Consider the following 16,279-nt stretch of genomic DNA (forward strand, 5'->3'; position numbering starts at 1 on the left):
TGTCCGTAAAGAAACAGGACATTGGAAGAGAGCGAGGAAGACAGGAACTCACTTCCCTGCCCGAGAGTTGAAGCTGGAGGAACTGGCATGACAGGCCCTGAGGCAGGTCTAGCCCCCTTTGACATCAAGATGATAGAGCCCTGGGTTGCCCTGGATGTGGGAGGTAAGTTTATCAATTTTCTTATTGATGCAGGAGCCACTTACTGTGTCCTTATTCAGCACTCTGGCCCTACTTGTATTTATAACCTTACAATTGTTGGCATAGTAGGGAAACAAAAACGTGCCATCAGACAGGACCCTTAACCTGTAAATATAAAAGCCAATTGGTCATTCATGTTTTTCTAGTCCTTCTGTCTTGTCTCACTCCATTACTCCCACATGATTTAATGTATAAACCGGGTAGCTCATTTGCTCTTCCTATAGAGGGGACAGCTTGTTATCTTTAACATCTGGAGAGCTAAAACTATACCCTACTATCCCTTCTAATGTCTGGAAGGAAGTAAATCTATAGGTCTGGGATTGTGATATCCCAGGATGGGTTCTTATAGCCCAACCAGTTAAAGTGACCTTAAAAGACCCAACCAATAAACCTCATAAAAAACAATACCCTGTAAAACCTGAGGCCAAAGCTGGTTTGCAATCACTTATTGATAAGTTTCTCAGATTTTTTTTTTAAATCTTAAATTTTTTTAAAGATTTTATTTATTCATTTGACAGAGAGAGATCACAAGTAGGCAGAGGCAGGCAGAGAGAGAGGGGCAGGGGGAGCAGGCTCCCTGCTGAGCAGAGAGCCAGATGTGAGGCTCGATCCCAGGACCCTGAGATCATGACCTGAGCTAAAGGCAGAGGCTTAACCCACTGAGCGACCCAGGTTCCCCTCAGGCATGGTATTTTAAAGCCTTGCCAATCTCCTTATAACACCCCAATTTTACCAGTAAACAAGCCAAATGGGGAATATCGGGTGGTACAAGATTTAAGAGCTATAAATGAGGCAATAACACCTATTCATCCCATAGTGCCAAATCCATACACTATTCCCACCCAGGTCCCTGGTGACACCAACTAGTTTACAGCACTTGACTTAAAAGATGCCGGTTTTTGCATCCCATTAAGTGGGAAAACGCAGCCACTATTTGCTTTTGGATGGACCTCACCTTCAAGCCCACAGGCTGCACAATTACCTTGCCACAGGGATTTAGAAACAGTCCTCTCCTATTTGGAGCTGCACTTAGCAAAGATCTCCGTGATAGATCCTTGTCTGAGGGGACAATGATTCAATATGTAGATGACATTCTAATCTGTATTCCCACAAAGGAGACATCCGATAAAAATTCTATAACTTGACTTAATTTCTTAGCAGATAGAAGGCATCGTGTATCCCCTAAAAAGGCACAAATAGGATACAAACTGACACCAGGTCACCGTATTCTATCTACTGAAAGAAAAAAAGGCTATACTAGATCTTGATCCTTCGACTACAAAAAACAACTCTGCACTTTCCTAGGTATGGCAGGTTTTTGCTGCCTATGGATTCCTGGATTTGGACCCTTAGCCAAACCATTGCATGACTCAATTAAAGGCCCCAACGAGGAACACTTGCTCTGGACTAAAGCTCAGCAGGTAGCCTTTCAAACATTAAAAGCTAAACTTTTTTCAACTCCAGGCTTGGCATTACCAAATTTAGAAAAACTTTTCCCTCTATACATAGCAGAAAAGCAGAGCCAAGCCTTGGGAGGTCTCACCCAAAAATTAGGAAATGAAGCAAGATTGGTGGGCTATTTTTCAAAGTCACTTGACAATGTAGCCCAAGGGTGGCCGGCTTGTCTTCAAGGGGTGGCTGCCACAGCCCTCCTGGTAAAAGAAGCCTCAGAGCTCACTATGGGACAATCCCTCAAAATGATGACTTTGAATCAGGTCCAGAGTGTCTTAGAGACCAAGGGCCACCAATGAATGATGGGAGGCTGCCCTACTAGATACCAGGCTATGCTTTTAGATACACCTGAAGTAATACTTAAAACTTGTCAGACTTTAAACCCACCTACTCTTTTTTTTTTTTAAAGATCTTATTTATTTATTTGGCAGAGAGAGAAATTACAAGTAGGCAGAGAGGCAGGTAGAGAGAGAGGGAGAAACAGGCTCCCTGCTGAGCAGAGAGGCCAATGCGGGGCTCGATCCCAGGACCCTGAGATCATAACCTGAGCCGAAAGCAGAGGCTTAACCCACTGAGCCACCCAGGTGCCCCATACTCTTGTTTCTCTTCAGATTGTATAAACCCACCTACTCTTATGCCTGGACCTGACCATCATACTTCTACAGAATGTAACTGTTCAGAGAGCATTGATCTTGTCTATTCTAGCAGGCCAGCCTTAAAAGACTCCCCTATTAAAAATGCAGGTGATAATTGGTTTACTGATGGCAGTAGCTTCATGGATAAGGGAGAAAAAAAAAAAGGCTGGGTATGCTATAGTCTAATTAAAACTACTGAGGCAAAACCCCTTCCAATAAATACCTCTGCTCAAAAAGCTGAAGTAATGGCACTCACCTGTGCTCTTCAATTGGTAAAAGGTCTAAATATTAACATTTATACTGACTCCAAATATGCCTTTCTAGTACTAGATGCCCATGGAGCTCTTCGGAAGGAAAGAGGATTATTATCAAGCCCTAACTCCCTAATCTAATATGGCCCTGAAATCGTTACTCTTCATGAGGCTGTACACCTGCCCAAGGAAGTAGCCATGATTCACCTCAAAGGACATCAAAAGGATATGGCCTTAGAATCTAAAGGAAACATTTGAGCAGACTGTGCAGCCAAAGAGGCAGAAAAAAATAAACAGATATTAAGCCTTATGCCAGTCTTAACTCAATGGAGTCCATAACACCAGTCTACTCAAACCAAGAGATTCACCTTGCTCTGGAGGATATACTAAAAATACATAGGACTGGCTTGTTAACAATGGAGGAAAAATCTTTATACCCCAAAACAGTCAATGGGCGGTAATACAGGGCCCACACCAGGCTACTCATTTGGACAAAGACACTTTAAAACATTTAATTAAAAATATATTTGATGGGATGCCTGGGTGGCTCAGTGGGTTAAAGTCTCTGCCTTCAGCTCAGCTCATGACCCCAGGGTCCTAGGATCTAGCCCTGCATTGGGCTCTCTGCTCAGCCAGAGCCTGCTTCCTCCTCTCTCTCTGCCTGCTGCTCTGCCTACTGTGATTTCTGTGTGTCAAATAAATAAGTAAATAAAAATAAAAATATATTTGATGGAATAAATTTAACAGCCACAATAAAACAGGTCTGTCGATCCTGTATTGTCTGTGCCCAAGTAAATCTGGAAGGAGCAACTCGCCCTCCTGCTATTTTAAAACCAGTCCAAAGGCATGGATTCTATCCAGGAGAGGATTGACAACTTGATTTCACACAAATGCCACCTTGCAAAGGCTATTAAGTTTCTGTTAGTGTTTGTTGATACCATCACAGTTTCCACATAAAACTGAAAGAGCCATAGAAGTAACTGAGATTTTGTCATGAGAGATTATTCCTAGATTTGGAATAATCTTCTTCTGTGATCTCTTCAAAGTGACAATGGTCCTTATTTCAAACATCTCAACAAAGAGCCCAAGTCCTAAAAATTAAATATTCCTTGCATTCAGCCTGGCACCCACAATCAGGAAAAGTAGAAAAGGCTAATCATACTTTAAAACACCATCTTGCTAAACTTAGTCTAGAAACCCAGGAAAATTGGGTTACCCTATTGCCAATAGGACTTCTCAGGATAAGAATTGCTTCAAAACAACCTCTAGGACTCAGCCCTTTTGAGTTATTGTATGGAAAATAATTTCTTCTTGTAGATCTGTTATTAGATGAAGATTATAATGCTTTATCAAATTACTCACTGGAAGCTGGTTTACATCATAAGATACTCAATGAACATACTAATCATATACTCCCAAAATCTGATTTAACTATAACTGAAAACCCACCCCATGTAAATCCCAGAGACATGGTTTATTTAAAAAATTGGAAGCCAGATACAGCAGAGAACCTAAATCCAAAGTGGAAAGGTCCATATCGGGTCATTCTATGTACTCCCACTGCAGTAAAGCTAGAAGGGCACTCTTCATGGGCTCATGTATCTAGAATAAAACCTGTACCTCCTTCACAGGAACCCAATGAGCAAATGAACATGCCTTCCTGTGAACCCACAGAAGATCTCAAACTCCTCTTCAAATTAAAATCAAAGTTGTATATCTTCTCTTTATTTTCCTTTCAACTATCTGAACTGACAGTTCCTTTCTACAGTGGGTACAGCAGTATGCTGAACTACAAAATCAAATGGGTTGTTGGATGTGTGGAATTTTGCCTACGTCAAGTACGTCTGGGTTACCTTGGTGGGTTTCCCCTTTGCAGGGCACTGATTGGCTCACTCAGTGTGCCAATATAATCAATATAATACATGATTATATTTCAGAAATAATATATAGAGATGGTATGTATTGAGATAACAATCACTAATAAAAATTTTTCTTCCTGGCCCATGATCAGTAAGACATGGAGTCACCAGGACATAAGCAAACTTTTTCATAACCTCAAACTATTAAATCTTAACTGACCTTACAAACCCACAAATTAGTACCCACCGACCAGTGCCTAAGCTATAAAACCCCACTTATCGCTATACTAAGGATGGCATGTATCAAATTTGGAATACATATTTGTGCCTCACACCCACTAGGCAGGTTTTTTTTAAAGATTTTTTAAATTTATTTGACAGACAGAGATCACAAGTAGGCAGAGAGGCAGACAGGGAAGGGGGGGGGAGCAGGTTCCCCGCTGAGCAGGGAGCCTGATGTGGGGCTAGATCCCAGGACCCTGGGATCATGACCTGAGCTGAAGGTAGAGGCTTTAACCCACTTAGCCACCCAGGCACCCAGTCAAAAGGCAGTTTTATGCTGGTAACAAAGAAATCATACATATGATACTTGGGCAAATAACATACAACATCTAGGATGGCTGTCATTAGAAACATGTTCCCAAATAATAGTACTCTGGGCTACTGACTGTTCTGCTACTGACTAGGTAAGACGACCTGGCGTCAGATGGCTATCTCCAAATGGAACCCACTGGGTACGTGGAACTAACCTGTGGCTCTGGCTTCCTCTGGAATGGATAGGTACCTTAGGTTTTGCCTGGATTCATGGATGCCATGCTACAACCACCACTACTCTAGCTAATCTCCCCAATTTAAAGCAAAGATGGACACGATCTGTTTTTAAATGGTATGATCACTTAACATCCATCTTTGTTCCATCCGTAGGGCTAGAGAGTGTCATTTGGCATGTAGAAGCCCTTAATAAACACACCATAAAGGCACTCAATGATTCACTAAATAGCATCTCCTTACTTAATACTGAAGTCACACAAATGCACAAGGCAGTCCTACAAAACAGAATGATCTTGGACACCCTAACAACAGCACAGGGTGGCACATGCACAATTATCAAAACAATGTTGTGTGTACATTCCAGATTATCACAAAAATGTCACAGGACTAATAAAAGATACGAATGCCCACATTGGGGCTCTACAAAATCCCTCTTTCTCTCTCAGTAATTGGTTAAGATGCTGGCTTAAACAAGGATTACGGTCAATGACTAAAGTTTTCTTTGTTGGACTTCTCATTCTTATAGCCTTACTAATCTTAATGTGTTGCCTTTTTCAAAGTTTCTCTACTTGGTGCCAAGACTCCATGGCTACAATGACTTCACATCAATAGATGATTCTAACCACTCACAGAGATATTCTTTACTGTCAGCATTGGATTCAGCTGCTTCCATCTTTCCTAACTCTCCCCTACACGTAATTCCCCAGCTGACCAACATGACCCATAGGTAGAGACAGCTGTATGCTCCTACTCAGCAGGAAGAAATTACAGAAGATGAGACCTTCCACCTTCAACACCTTATAAAGATTTAAGAGTCAAAATTGTTTAGTGGGGAAATGAGTGAGCAAAAGCCTAGCTGAGGACAAAGCAAAAGCTGGCACCCTACACACCTTCCCACCCTTGTGACATATGCGACACTCCTCAGGCACTCTTGGCTGCCCTACAGGAAGAACAAATTATTAACTAAAGAGATCACCGTCCTGCGGGACAGGAGTCTCCTGTTTACAAATGTCCCCGTGACTGGCAATAGCCTAACTTCCAGAAAACCCCCACTGTCTTCATGTTGGTACCTCATTAGAGAAAAAACAAACAAAACTACAAACGACAGCTTGGCTTCACAATAACAGGCCTCTGGTATCCTCAAAGTCTTCTTTACCATATGTCAGCCCAGCTGAACACCTCCTTTGTCCTCACCTCTCCAACCCCTGAGTATATAATCAGCAACTCCTCGGGATCACAGGGCAGCAACTCTTTCTGCCCACAGGTCCCATCTCCATACTTTTATAAAATCACCTTTTTGCACCAGAGACATCTTAAGAATTCCTTCTTGGTTGTCAGCTCCAGACCTCACTAATTCTAAAACCTCATCACATCCATATCTCTGTTTTGTTCTAAACCGCGGGTCTCACTGGAGCCCGGCAAATGACTTAGGAGTGGCGCAGGAGGAATTCGGTTCAAGATGGCGGACAAGTAGGGGACCTACATTTCCTCAGGTCCCAGGGATTCAGCCAGAGAGTTATCAAACCATTCTGAACACCTATGAAGTGAACAGATTGAAGAAAAGAAGAGCAGTAAGTCTACGAGCAGAAAAGCGACTGCTTTCTGGAAGCTAGGACATGTGGAGACGTGAACTTGAGGTCATAGATGGGAAGAGAGACCATGGTGGGTCGGGGCGAGCCTCCATCAGCCAGCTGCTGTCTTGTGATAGAGCAGCAAAGCACAAAACGGGAAATTTTAAAATTTGCTCTGGTGAGGAAGGTCGCTCTGGTGGCTAAGCGGGGGGGTGGAACCCTTGCTGGGACAGTGTGGTCTCAGGGCTCTTGGGGTCACAGAAAGATCGGGGTTATAGGAGTGGGGAAGCCAGCCACAAAGACAAAGCCGAAGAGGGGGCTCTCACCTCGGGGTTGCCATAAACCATGATATGTGGCACAGTCAGGCCACTGCTTTTTGGGCAGCGACCCAACAAGCGGCGGATCCGGGAGACTCACCTTCCTCTCCTGTGACGAGTGGCGTAGGAGCGTGATGAAGGAATCTGCTGGGCTTGGAGACTCCAAACCGGGCCGGGACGCCAGAGACAGAAACACTCGGTCACAGGCCGGATGAGCTTGGAGCACGGCCGGAGACCAGGGAGACGGGAGGGATTGACCGCTTTTCTCTGAGAGCGCCCTGAGGAGCGGCCCTGAGCTCTCGGCCTGGCAGGCCAGATACTGGGAGGCCGCCATGTTCATTCCCGTCCTCCAACGCTCTACGGAAAGCGTTCAGGGAACAAAAGCTTCCGAAAGCAAACGGCAATTGGCTTAGCCCGGCCCCTGGCAAGGGCGGTGCTATTCAGCCTCAGGCAAAGACATTTGAGAATCACTGCAACAGGCCCCTCCCAGAGAAGATCAGCGAGAACATCCAGCCAAGACCGATTTTACCAATCAACGAGAACTACAGAACACCCGTGCTAAGGGCGCACACCACATAGAATTCGTGGCTTTCTTCCCCATGATTCTTTAGTCTTTCAAAGATAAATTAAAATTTTTTTTAATTTTTTCTTTGGCTGGCTTTTTAAAAAAATTTTCTTTTTTTCTTTTTCAACCAACTTCTTATCAATCCCTTTTAAAAATCCTCTTTAATTTTCATTTTTATATTCCTATTCCATCCCTTCATTATAGTCACCCTTATTTTTGTATGTATATAAGTTTTCCTTTCTTTAAAACTCTGGATGGCAGTTTCTTCTAACACACCAAAATATACGCCAAACCTAGTGTATGGCTCTGTTCTGTTTACCAGCCTGATCATATATTTTTTTTCTTTTCCTCTGGTTTTGGGTCTCTTCTGATTTGTTTACTGTATATTTTCTGGGATTCTTGTTACCCTTTTAGCATTTTGTTCTTTCATTTATCTGTTCTTCTCTGGACAAAATGACAATGTGGAAAAACTCACCCCCCACCCCCCCAAAAAAAAAGAACAAGAGGCAGTACCAACTGCCAAGGAGCTAACCAACACAGACATTAGTAAGATGTCAGAATTAGAGTTCAGAATGATGATTAGAAAGCATAGAAAATAGTAGAGAATCCCTTTCTGGAGAAATAAAATTCAACCAAGTCCAAATAAAAAAGGCTATTAATGAGGTGCAATAAAAAAATGGAGGCTCTCACTGCTAGGATAAATGAGGCAGAAGAGAGAATTAGTGATATAGAAGACCAAATGATGGAGAATAAAGAAGCTGAGAAAAAGAGAGATAAGCAAATACTGGATGACGAGGGGAGAGTTCGAGAGATCAGTGATACTATAAAGCAAAACAATATTAGAATAATTGGGATCCCAGAAGAAGAAGAAGAAAAATAGGGGGGCAGAAGGTATATTGGAGCAAATTATAGTGGTAAACTTCCCTAATTTGGGTAAGGAAACAGGCATCAAAGACCAGGAGAACCCCCTTAAAAATCAATAAAAATAGGTCAAGACCCCAATACCTAATAGTAAAAGTTACAAATCTCAGAGACAAAGAGAAAATCCTGAAAGGAGCTCGTGACAAAAGGTTTGTAACCTACAATAGTAGAAACATGGTAGAAACATCAGATTGGCTGCAGACCTACCCACAGAGACCTGCAGGCTAGAAAGGACTGGCATGATACATTGAGGGTACTAACCAAGACAAATATGCAGCCAGGAATACTATATCCAGCTAGGCTGAAAATAGGAGAGATAAAAAGCTTCCAGTGGAGCCTGAGTGGCTCATTGGGCTTAAGCCTCTGCCTTTGGCTCAGGCCATGATCCCAGGACCCTGGGATGGAGCCCCGCATCTGGCTCTCTGCTCAGCAGGAAGCCTGCTTCCCTTCATCTCTTGCTCTGCCTGCCTCTCTGCCTACTTGTGATCTCTGTCTGTCAAATAAATAAATAAAATCTTTAAAAAACAAAAACAAAAAACAAAAACCTTCCAGGACAAACAGAAACTAAAGGAATTTTCAATCACCAAACCAACTCTACAGGAAATATTGAAAGTGGTCCTCTAAGCAAGAGAGCCTAAAAGTAACATAAAACAAAAAGGAACAGAGACGATATACAGTAACAGTCACCATACAGGCAATACAATGGCACCAAATTCATATCTTTATGAATATTATGAATATTCAGGTTATCCTGAATGTAAATGCCCCAATCAAAAGACACAGGATATCAGGTTGGACAAAAAAAAAAAAAAAAAAAACAAGACCCATCGATATGCTGTCTGCCAGAGACTCATTTTAGACCCAAAGACACCTCCAGATTTAAAATGAGGGGCTGGAAAACAATTTACCATGCTAATGGACATCAAAAGAAAGCTGGAGTAGCAATCCTTATATCAAATAAATTAGATTTTAAGCCAAACACTAAAATAAGAGATGAGGAAGGACACTGTATCATACCTAAAGGATCTATCTGACAATAAAATCTAAGAATTTTAAATATCTATGCCCCTAACATGGGAGCAGCCAATTACATAAGCCAATGAATAACAAACCAAAGAAACACATCGACAATAATACAATAAGAGTAGGGGACTTTAACACCCCCCCTCACTGAAATGGACAGGTCATCCAAGCAAAAGATGAAAAAGGAAATAAGGACACACTGGACTAGATGGACATCACAGATATATTCAAAATATGCCATCCCAAAGCAACAGAGTACACACTCTTCGCTAGGGCACATAGAACATTCTCCAGAACAGGTCACATTCTGGGTCACAAATCAGGTCTCAACTGGTACTAAAAGAGTGGGATCATTCCCTGATATTTTCAGACCACGGTGCTTTGAAACTCAAATTCAATCACAAGAGGAAAGTTGGAAAGAACTCAAATACATGGAAGCTAAAGAGCATCCTACTAAAGAATGAATGTATCAACCCGGAAATTAGAGAAGAATTTTAAAATTTCATGGAAAAAGAGCATCTGGGTGGCTCAGTGGGTTAAGCCTCTGCCTTTGGCTCAGGTCATGGTCTCAGGGCCCTGGGATCGAGCCCCACATCAGGCTCTCTGCTCAGCAGGGAGACTGCTCCACGCCCCCCTCTGCTTGCCTATCTGCCTACTTGTGATCTCTCTGTCAAATAAATAAATGAATAAATATGCATGGAAACAAATAAAAATGAAAACACAACTGTTCAAAATCTTTGGGATGCAACAAAGATGGTCCTGAGAGGAAAGTATATACCAGTACAAGCCTTTCTCAAGAAATAAGAAAGATCTCAAATACACAATCTAATCCTACACCTAAAGGAGTGGAAAAACAACACCAAATAAAGCCTAAACCCAGCAGGAGAAACGAAATAATGAAGATTAGAGCAGAAATTAATGAAATAAAAACTGAAAGAACAGTAAAACAGATCAATGAAGCTAGGAGCTGGTTCTTTGAAGGAATTAATAGGATTGATAAATGTGTGGCCAGATTTAACAAAATGAAGAGAGAAAGGACTCAAATCATGAATGAAAGAGCAGAGACCACAACCAACATTGAAGAAATACAATTATAAGAACATAATATGAGCAACTATATGTCAATTAATTAGATAATCTGGAAAAATGGATGCATTCCTAGAGACTTATAAACTACCAAAACTAAACCAGGAAGAAATAGAAAACCTGAGCCATTACCAGCAAGGAAATTGAAGCAGTAATCAAAAATCGCCCAACAAATAAGAGTCCTGGGCCAAATGGCTTCCCAGGGGGAATGCCACCAAACATTTAAAGAAGAATTAATACTTAGTTTCCTGAAATAGAAATGGAAGGAAAACTCCCAAACTCATAAGGCCAGCATTACCTTGATCCCAAAACTAGACAAAGACCACATGAAAAAGGAGAATTACAGACCAATATCCTTGATGAACATGCATGCAAAAATTCTCACCAAAATACTAGTCAATACGATCCAACAGTACATTAAAAGGATGATTCACCACGACCAAGTAGGATTTATTTCTGGGCTGCAAGGATGGTTCAACATCCACAAATCCACAAATCAATCAGTGTAATACAATACATTAATAATAATTTAAAAAAGAACAAGAATCATATGATACTCTCGATAGATGCTGAAAAAGCACTTGACAAAATACAGCATCCTTTCTTGATCAAAACTCTTCATGGTGTAGGGATAGAGGGTACATCTTGCAATATCATCAAAGCTATCTATGAAAAACCCACAGCAAATATCATTCTCACTGGGGAAAAAACTGAGAGCTTTTCCCCTAAGGTCAGGAACACAGCAGGGATGTCCACCATTGCCTCAGCTATTCAACATGGTACTAGAAGTCCTAGCCTCAGCAGTCAGACAGCAAAAAGAAATAAGAGGCTTCTGAATCGGCAAAGAAGAAGCCAAACTCTCACTCTTTGTAGATGATATGATCCTTTATGTGGAAAACCCAAAAGACTCCACTCCAAAATCACTACAGCTCCTGCAGGAAATCAGTAAAATATCAGGATATAAAATCAATGCACAGAAATCAGTTGCATTTCTATACACCAACAACAAGACGAAGAAAGAGAAATTAAGGAGTCAATCCCATTTATAGTTACACCCCAAACTGTAAGGTACCCAGGAATAAATCTAACCAATTTGAGGCAAAGAATCTGTATTCAGAAAACCATAATGTCCTCATGAAAGAAATTAAGGAAAACACAAAGAAATGGAAAAAAACTCCATGCTCATGGATTGGAAGTACAAATATTGTGAAAATGTCTATGCTACCTAGAGCAATCTACACATTCAGTGCAATCCCTATCAAAATACCACCAACTTTTTCCACAGAAAGGCAACAAATAATCCTAAAATTTGGATGGGACCCAAAAAGACCCCAAATAGCCAGAGGAACGGTGAAAAACAAAAGCAAAGCTGGTGACATCACAATTCCAGACTTCAAGTTCCATTACAAAGCTGTAATCATCAAGACAGTATGGTACTGGCACAAAAACAGATGCATAGATCAATGGAACAGAACAGAGAGCCCAGAAGTAGACCCTCAGCTCTATGATTAGCTAACCTTTGACAAAGCAAGAAAGAATGTCCAATGGAAAAAAGTCTCTTCAACAAATGGTGTTTGGGAAGATTAGACAGCCACATGCAGAAGAATGGAATTGGACCATTTCCTTACATCATACACAAAAGTAGGCTCAAAATGGATGAAAGACCTCCATGTGAGACAGGAACCCACCAAAACCATAAAGGAGAACACAGGCATCAACCTCATTGACCTCAGCCACACCAACTTCTTCCTAGACACATCACCAAAGGCAAGGGCAGCAAGGGCAAAAAGGAACTACTGGGACTTCATCAAGATCAAAAGCTTTTGCACAGCAAAGGAAACAGTCAACAAAACCAAAAGATAACCAACAGAATGGGAGATGATATTTGCAAATGACACATCAGGTAAAGGGCTAGTATCCAAAATCTATAAAGAACTTATCAGACTCAACACCCAAAGAACAAATAATCCAATCAAGAAATGGGCAGAAGACATGAACAGACATTTATATAAAGAAGACATCCAAATGGCCAACAGACACATGAAAAAGTGTTCCAAATCACCTGGCATCAGGGAAATACAAATCAAAACCACAGTGAGATACCACCTCACACAAGTCAGAATGGCTAAAATTAACAAGTCAGGAAACGACAGATGTTGGTGAGGATGCAGAGAAAGGGGAACCCTCCTACACTGTTGGTGGGAATGCAAGCTGGTGCAGCCACACTGGAGAACAGTCTGGAAGTTCCTCAAAAAGTTGAAAATAGAGCTACCCTATGACCCAGCAATTGCACTACTAGGTATTTATCCCAAAGATACAAATGTAGTGATCCGAAGGGGCCTATGCATCCCAATGTTTATAGCAGCAATGTCCACAATAGCCAAGCTATGGAAAGAGCCTAGATGTCCATCAATAGATGAATGGATAAATTAGATGTGGTATATATCTATAATAGAATACTATGTAGCCATCAAAAACACAAAATCTTGCCATTTGCAACAAAATGGAAGGAACTAGAGGGTATTATGCTAGGCAAAATAAGTCAATCAGAGTCAAGTCATCTAATTTATCCATTCATCTATTGATGGACATCTAGGCTCTTTCCATAGCTTGGCTATTGTGGACATTGCTGCTATAAACATTGGGATGCATAGGCCCCTTCGGATCACTACATTTGTATCTTTGGGATAAATACCTAGTAGTGCAATTGCTGGGTCATAGGGTAGCTCTATTTTCAACTTTTTGAGGAACTTCCAGACTGTTCTCCAGTGTGGCTGCACCAGCTTGCATTCCCACCAACAGTGTAGGAGGGTTCCCCTTTCTCTGCATCCTCACCAACATCTGTCAGTGATCCTGCTGATATGTGAAATTTGAGAAAGAAGACAGAGGATCATGGGGGCAGAGAGGAAAAAATGAAACGGGATGTAACCAGAAAGGGAGACAAACCATAAGAAACTCTTAATCTCAGGAAACAAAGTGAGGGTTCCTGGAATGGAGGGGTATGGGAGGGATAGGGTGGCTGGGTGATGGACTTTGGGGAAGGTATGTACTATGGTGAGCTCTGTGAATTGTGTAAGACTGATCAATCACAGACCTGTACCCCTGAAACAAATAATACATTACACATTTAGGGGCACCTGGGTGGCTCAGTGGATTAAAGCCTCTGTCTTCAGCTCAGGTCATGATCTCTGGGTCCTGGGATTGAGCCCCACGTTGGGCTCTCTGCTCAGCAGGGAGCCTGCTTCCTCCTCTCTCTCTGCCTGCCTCTCTGCCTACTTGTGATCCCTCTCTGTCGAATAAATATATAAAATCTTAAAAAAAGAAAAAAAGTAGTGTGCAGGTGGAGGACCATAGGGAAGGCTGGGGAATCAGGTCGGCTTAGACAGGTGCGCCTCACTGAAGTGAAGAGATGCTAATTGCTGGCAGGAATGGAGGCCCACATTCAATTCCCTGCAATGCTAATTGTTAGACTGGCACTGCCAGACATTAGGAGAACCTGCATCAACCAATTTACAGATTCTCCTGGAGACACTAAAAAATATAGAAGGCTATAGGGAGAGGCGACCCCCATACTATTGGAACCATTTTTGAAAACTGTTTCAGTGGAAGAAATAATTGCTCTAGTTTGTCCTTCACGGTGGGACATTTCAGTGGATAACTTTTCACCAGTAATGAGGCAAGCTGGTTGCATAAGATAAAATAAGATTTCATGTTTTACCTCAATCTGAACACCTCTCCGGTTCTGGAAAAGGAAGGCTGGATTATTTTGAAAAAATAATCATTCATCCATTTATTCGACAACTACTTATCCAGTACCTACTATGTGTTGTGTGCTATTCTAAGTATGGGACTAGAGCAGTGAATGAAATAGAAAAAGTCTGCATCCATGTAACTTTATGTCCTCAAGATGGTAAAAATAAAAGTCAGAAGCCTGCATTTTCTGGCCAATTTCAATGTTAAGAGTATTAGGAATTTTGTAATGAGGACTCACTTGTAGGCATTGAAAAGCCCAACCTAGAAACAATATGATATCTGGGACTTTCTTCAAAATAACCCGGTGAGGAGAGACAGTAATGGAACACAGAGATGAAACATATGTCAGTAACCACTGCAACCAATGGGGGGTAGTACAGGAGCATTCATTCATTATATTTTCCTCTCCACTTTCAGGCATATTTGAAGATTTTTCTTAATGAGTGTGTTTCTAAGTTCAGTTCCGTCAAAATCGAAGCTTCAACCTCCCATTCAATCCAAAGCCTTCTGCTGTCTCCAGACCCAGCCTGGCCATGAGTGCTGGGCCTCTGCAGGGAGAGAGGAGGAGGCTAGGGTGTCCTCTGCTCCTCCTTCTTCTCTGGTTGCTGGCTTCTTTGGAGCTGAGGATGGGGAAGGGGCAACGGTCAGACGGCAAGAGGCAAGACTCGTCTTTCTTAGACGGTGCTACGAGTGGTAGTTGTTGATGCTGCTTGTACCAAAATGCTGATCTCTTGTCCCATGAAGAGAGTTTGAGCTCAGGGATTTTTCTCAGTATCCATAGAGCACTCACTGCATCTTTGCAATACTGCACCCTGGTTGTCCTCTCTCCTCGCCCTGTAATGGAGAGATGCTTTAGCCAGCATCTTGCCTCCATGGTTCTCCAGGCAAGAACCAGGCATCCCTCTATGTCCGTGTGCTCATGCGTGCTCCAACACCATTAAACACTTGTCAATTTCTCTCAAGTGCTCCCTCCTGATGCTCTGCTCTTGCGAAAATTAGTTCCAGGTGCCATCCTAGAGCATCCACAGCTCAGCAAGCACTGGGAAGTGAGATGTCAGAGTCCCCTCTTGCATATTCCATAATCCCTCCAATGAGTTGAATGGAACTCTTCTCACCTGGCTTGGTGGGTGAGAGCCGTCCCCTCCTCCACCATGGCAATGGGACAAAAAAGAGCCAAACCACCTTTCTCAAGCAGGTCCCAGTATTTCCCTCACCTCACTGAATCTTACTCTTCAGTCCACAGAGTCTAGATGGGAGTCATCAGAGGCAGGGCTGCAGGACCTCTCCGACCATCTCTTCATGACCCTGGAGGAGTTACTTGGCAGCTCTTTGGCTCCAGATGTGGGAATATTTCATGCTTTTTGTTTTCAGTCTTAGGACTCTGGCCAACGTTCCAAGCCATAGGAAAAGTCCTAAACCACATCCTGTCCCACTGATTTTTAGGAAGGTTTCCAAAATAATGTTAAGCCTTTTAGTTATCTATTGAGGTGTTTATCTCACCTCTCAATAAAGACACTGAATCTCTAAGTGCCTCTTGGGTCATTTTGCTTTCCTAGGACAGAGTTCTCATGGAAAGTGATTAACTGTGTAGTAGTCACCCGCATGTTATTCTGAAGGCAGTAGATTAAAACTAATCTCATTAAGAGGGCTGTCTTCTTTGGTACCATTGTTTTATTTATAGTTACAGCTGACATTTATTGAGCACTTCATATATGCCAGGCACTGTGTTAAGCCTGCATGTGTATCATTTATGCAATCTTCATTATATAATAAGGAGGTCATATGGACGAAAGATATAGGTCCCATTATTTATTTACAATGAAAGAGTGGCACACAAGGATTCTGTAGCTCTCTCAAGGTCACACAGCAAGTGATG

The 16,279-nt window shown here is 42.1% G+C and overlaps 1 long non-coding RNA gene across 1 annotated transcript; it reads left to right on the forward strand.

Moving 5' to 3' along the window:
• The first annotated feature begins 5,919 nt into the window (after nt 1-5,919).
• LOC116581406 lies at nt 5,920-15,042 on the forward strand. Its single transcript, XR_004282053.1, has 3 exons — nt 5,920-6,007; nt 14,958-14,977; nt 15,024-15,042. It is a non-coding gene; the product is annotated as an uncharacterized LOC116581406 (long non-coding RNA).
• The last annotated feature ends 1,237 nt before the right edge of the window (nt 15,043-16,279 follow it).

The sequence above is a fragment of the Mustela erminea genome, chromosome 20 (assembly GCF_009829155.1).
Source record: "Mustela erminea isolate mMusErm1 chromosome 20, mMusErm1.Pri, whole genome shotgun sequence".
NCBI lineage: Eukaryota > Metazoa > Chordata > Mammalia > Carnivora > Mustelidae > Mustela > Mustela erminea.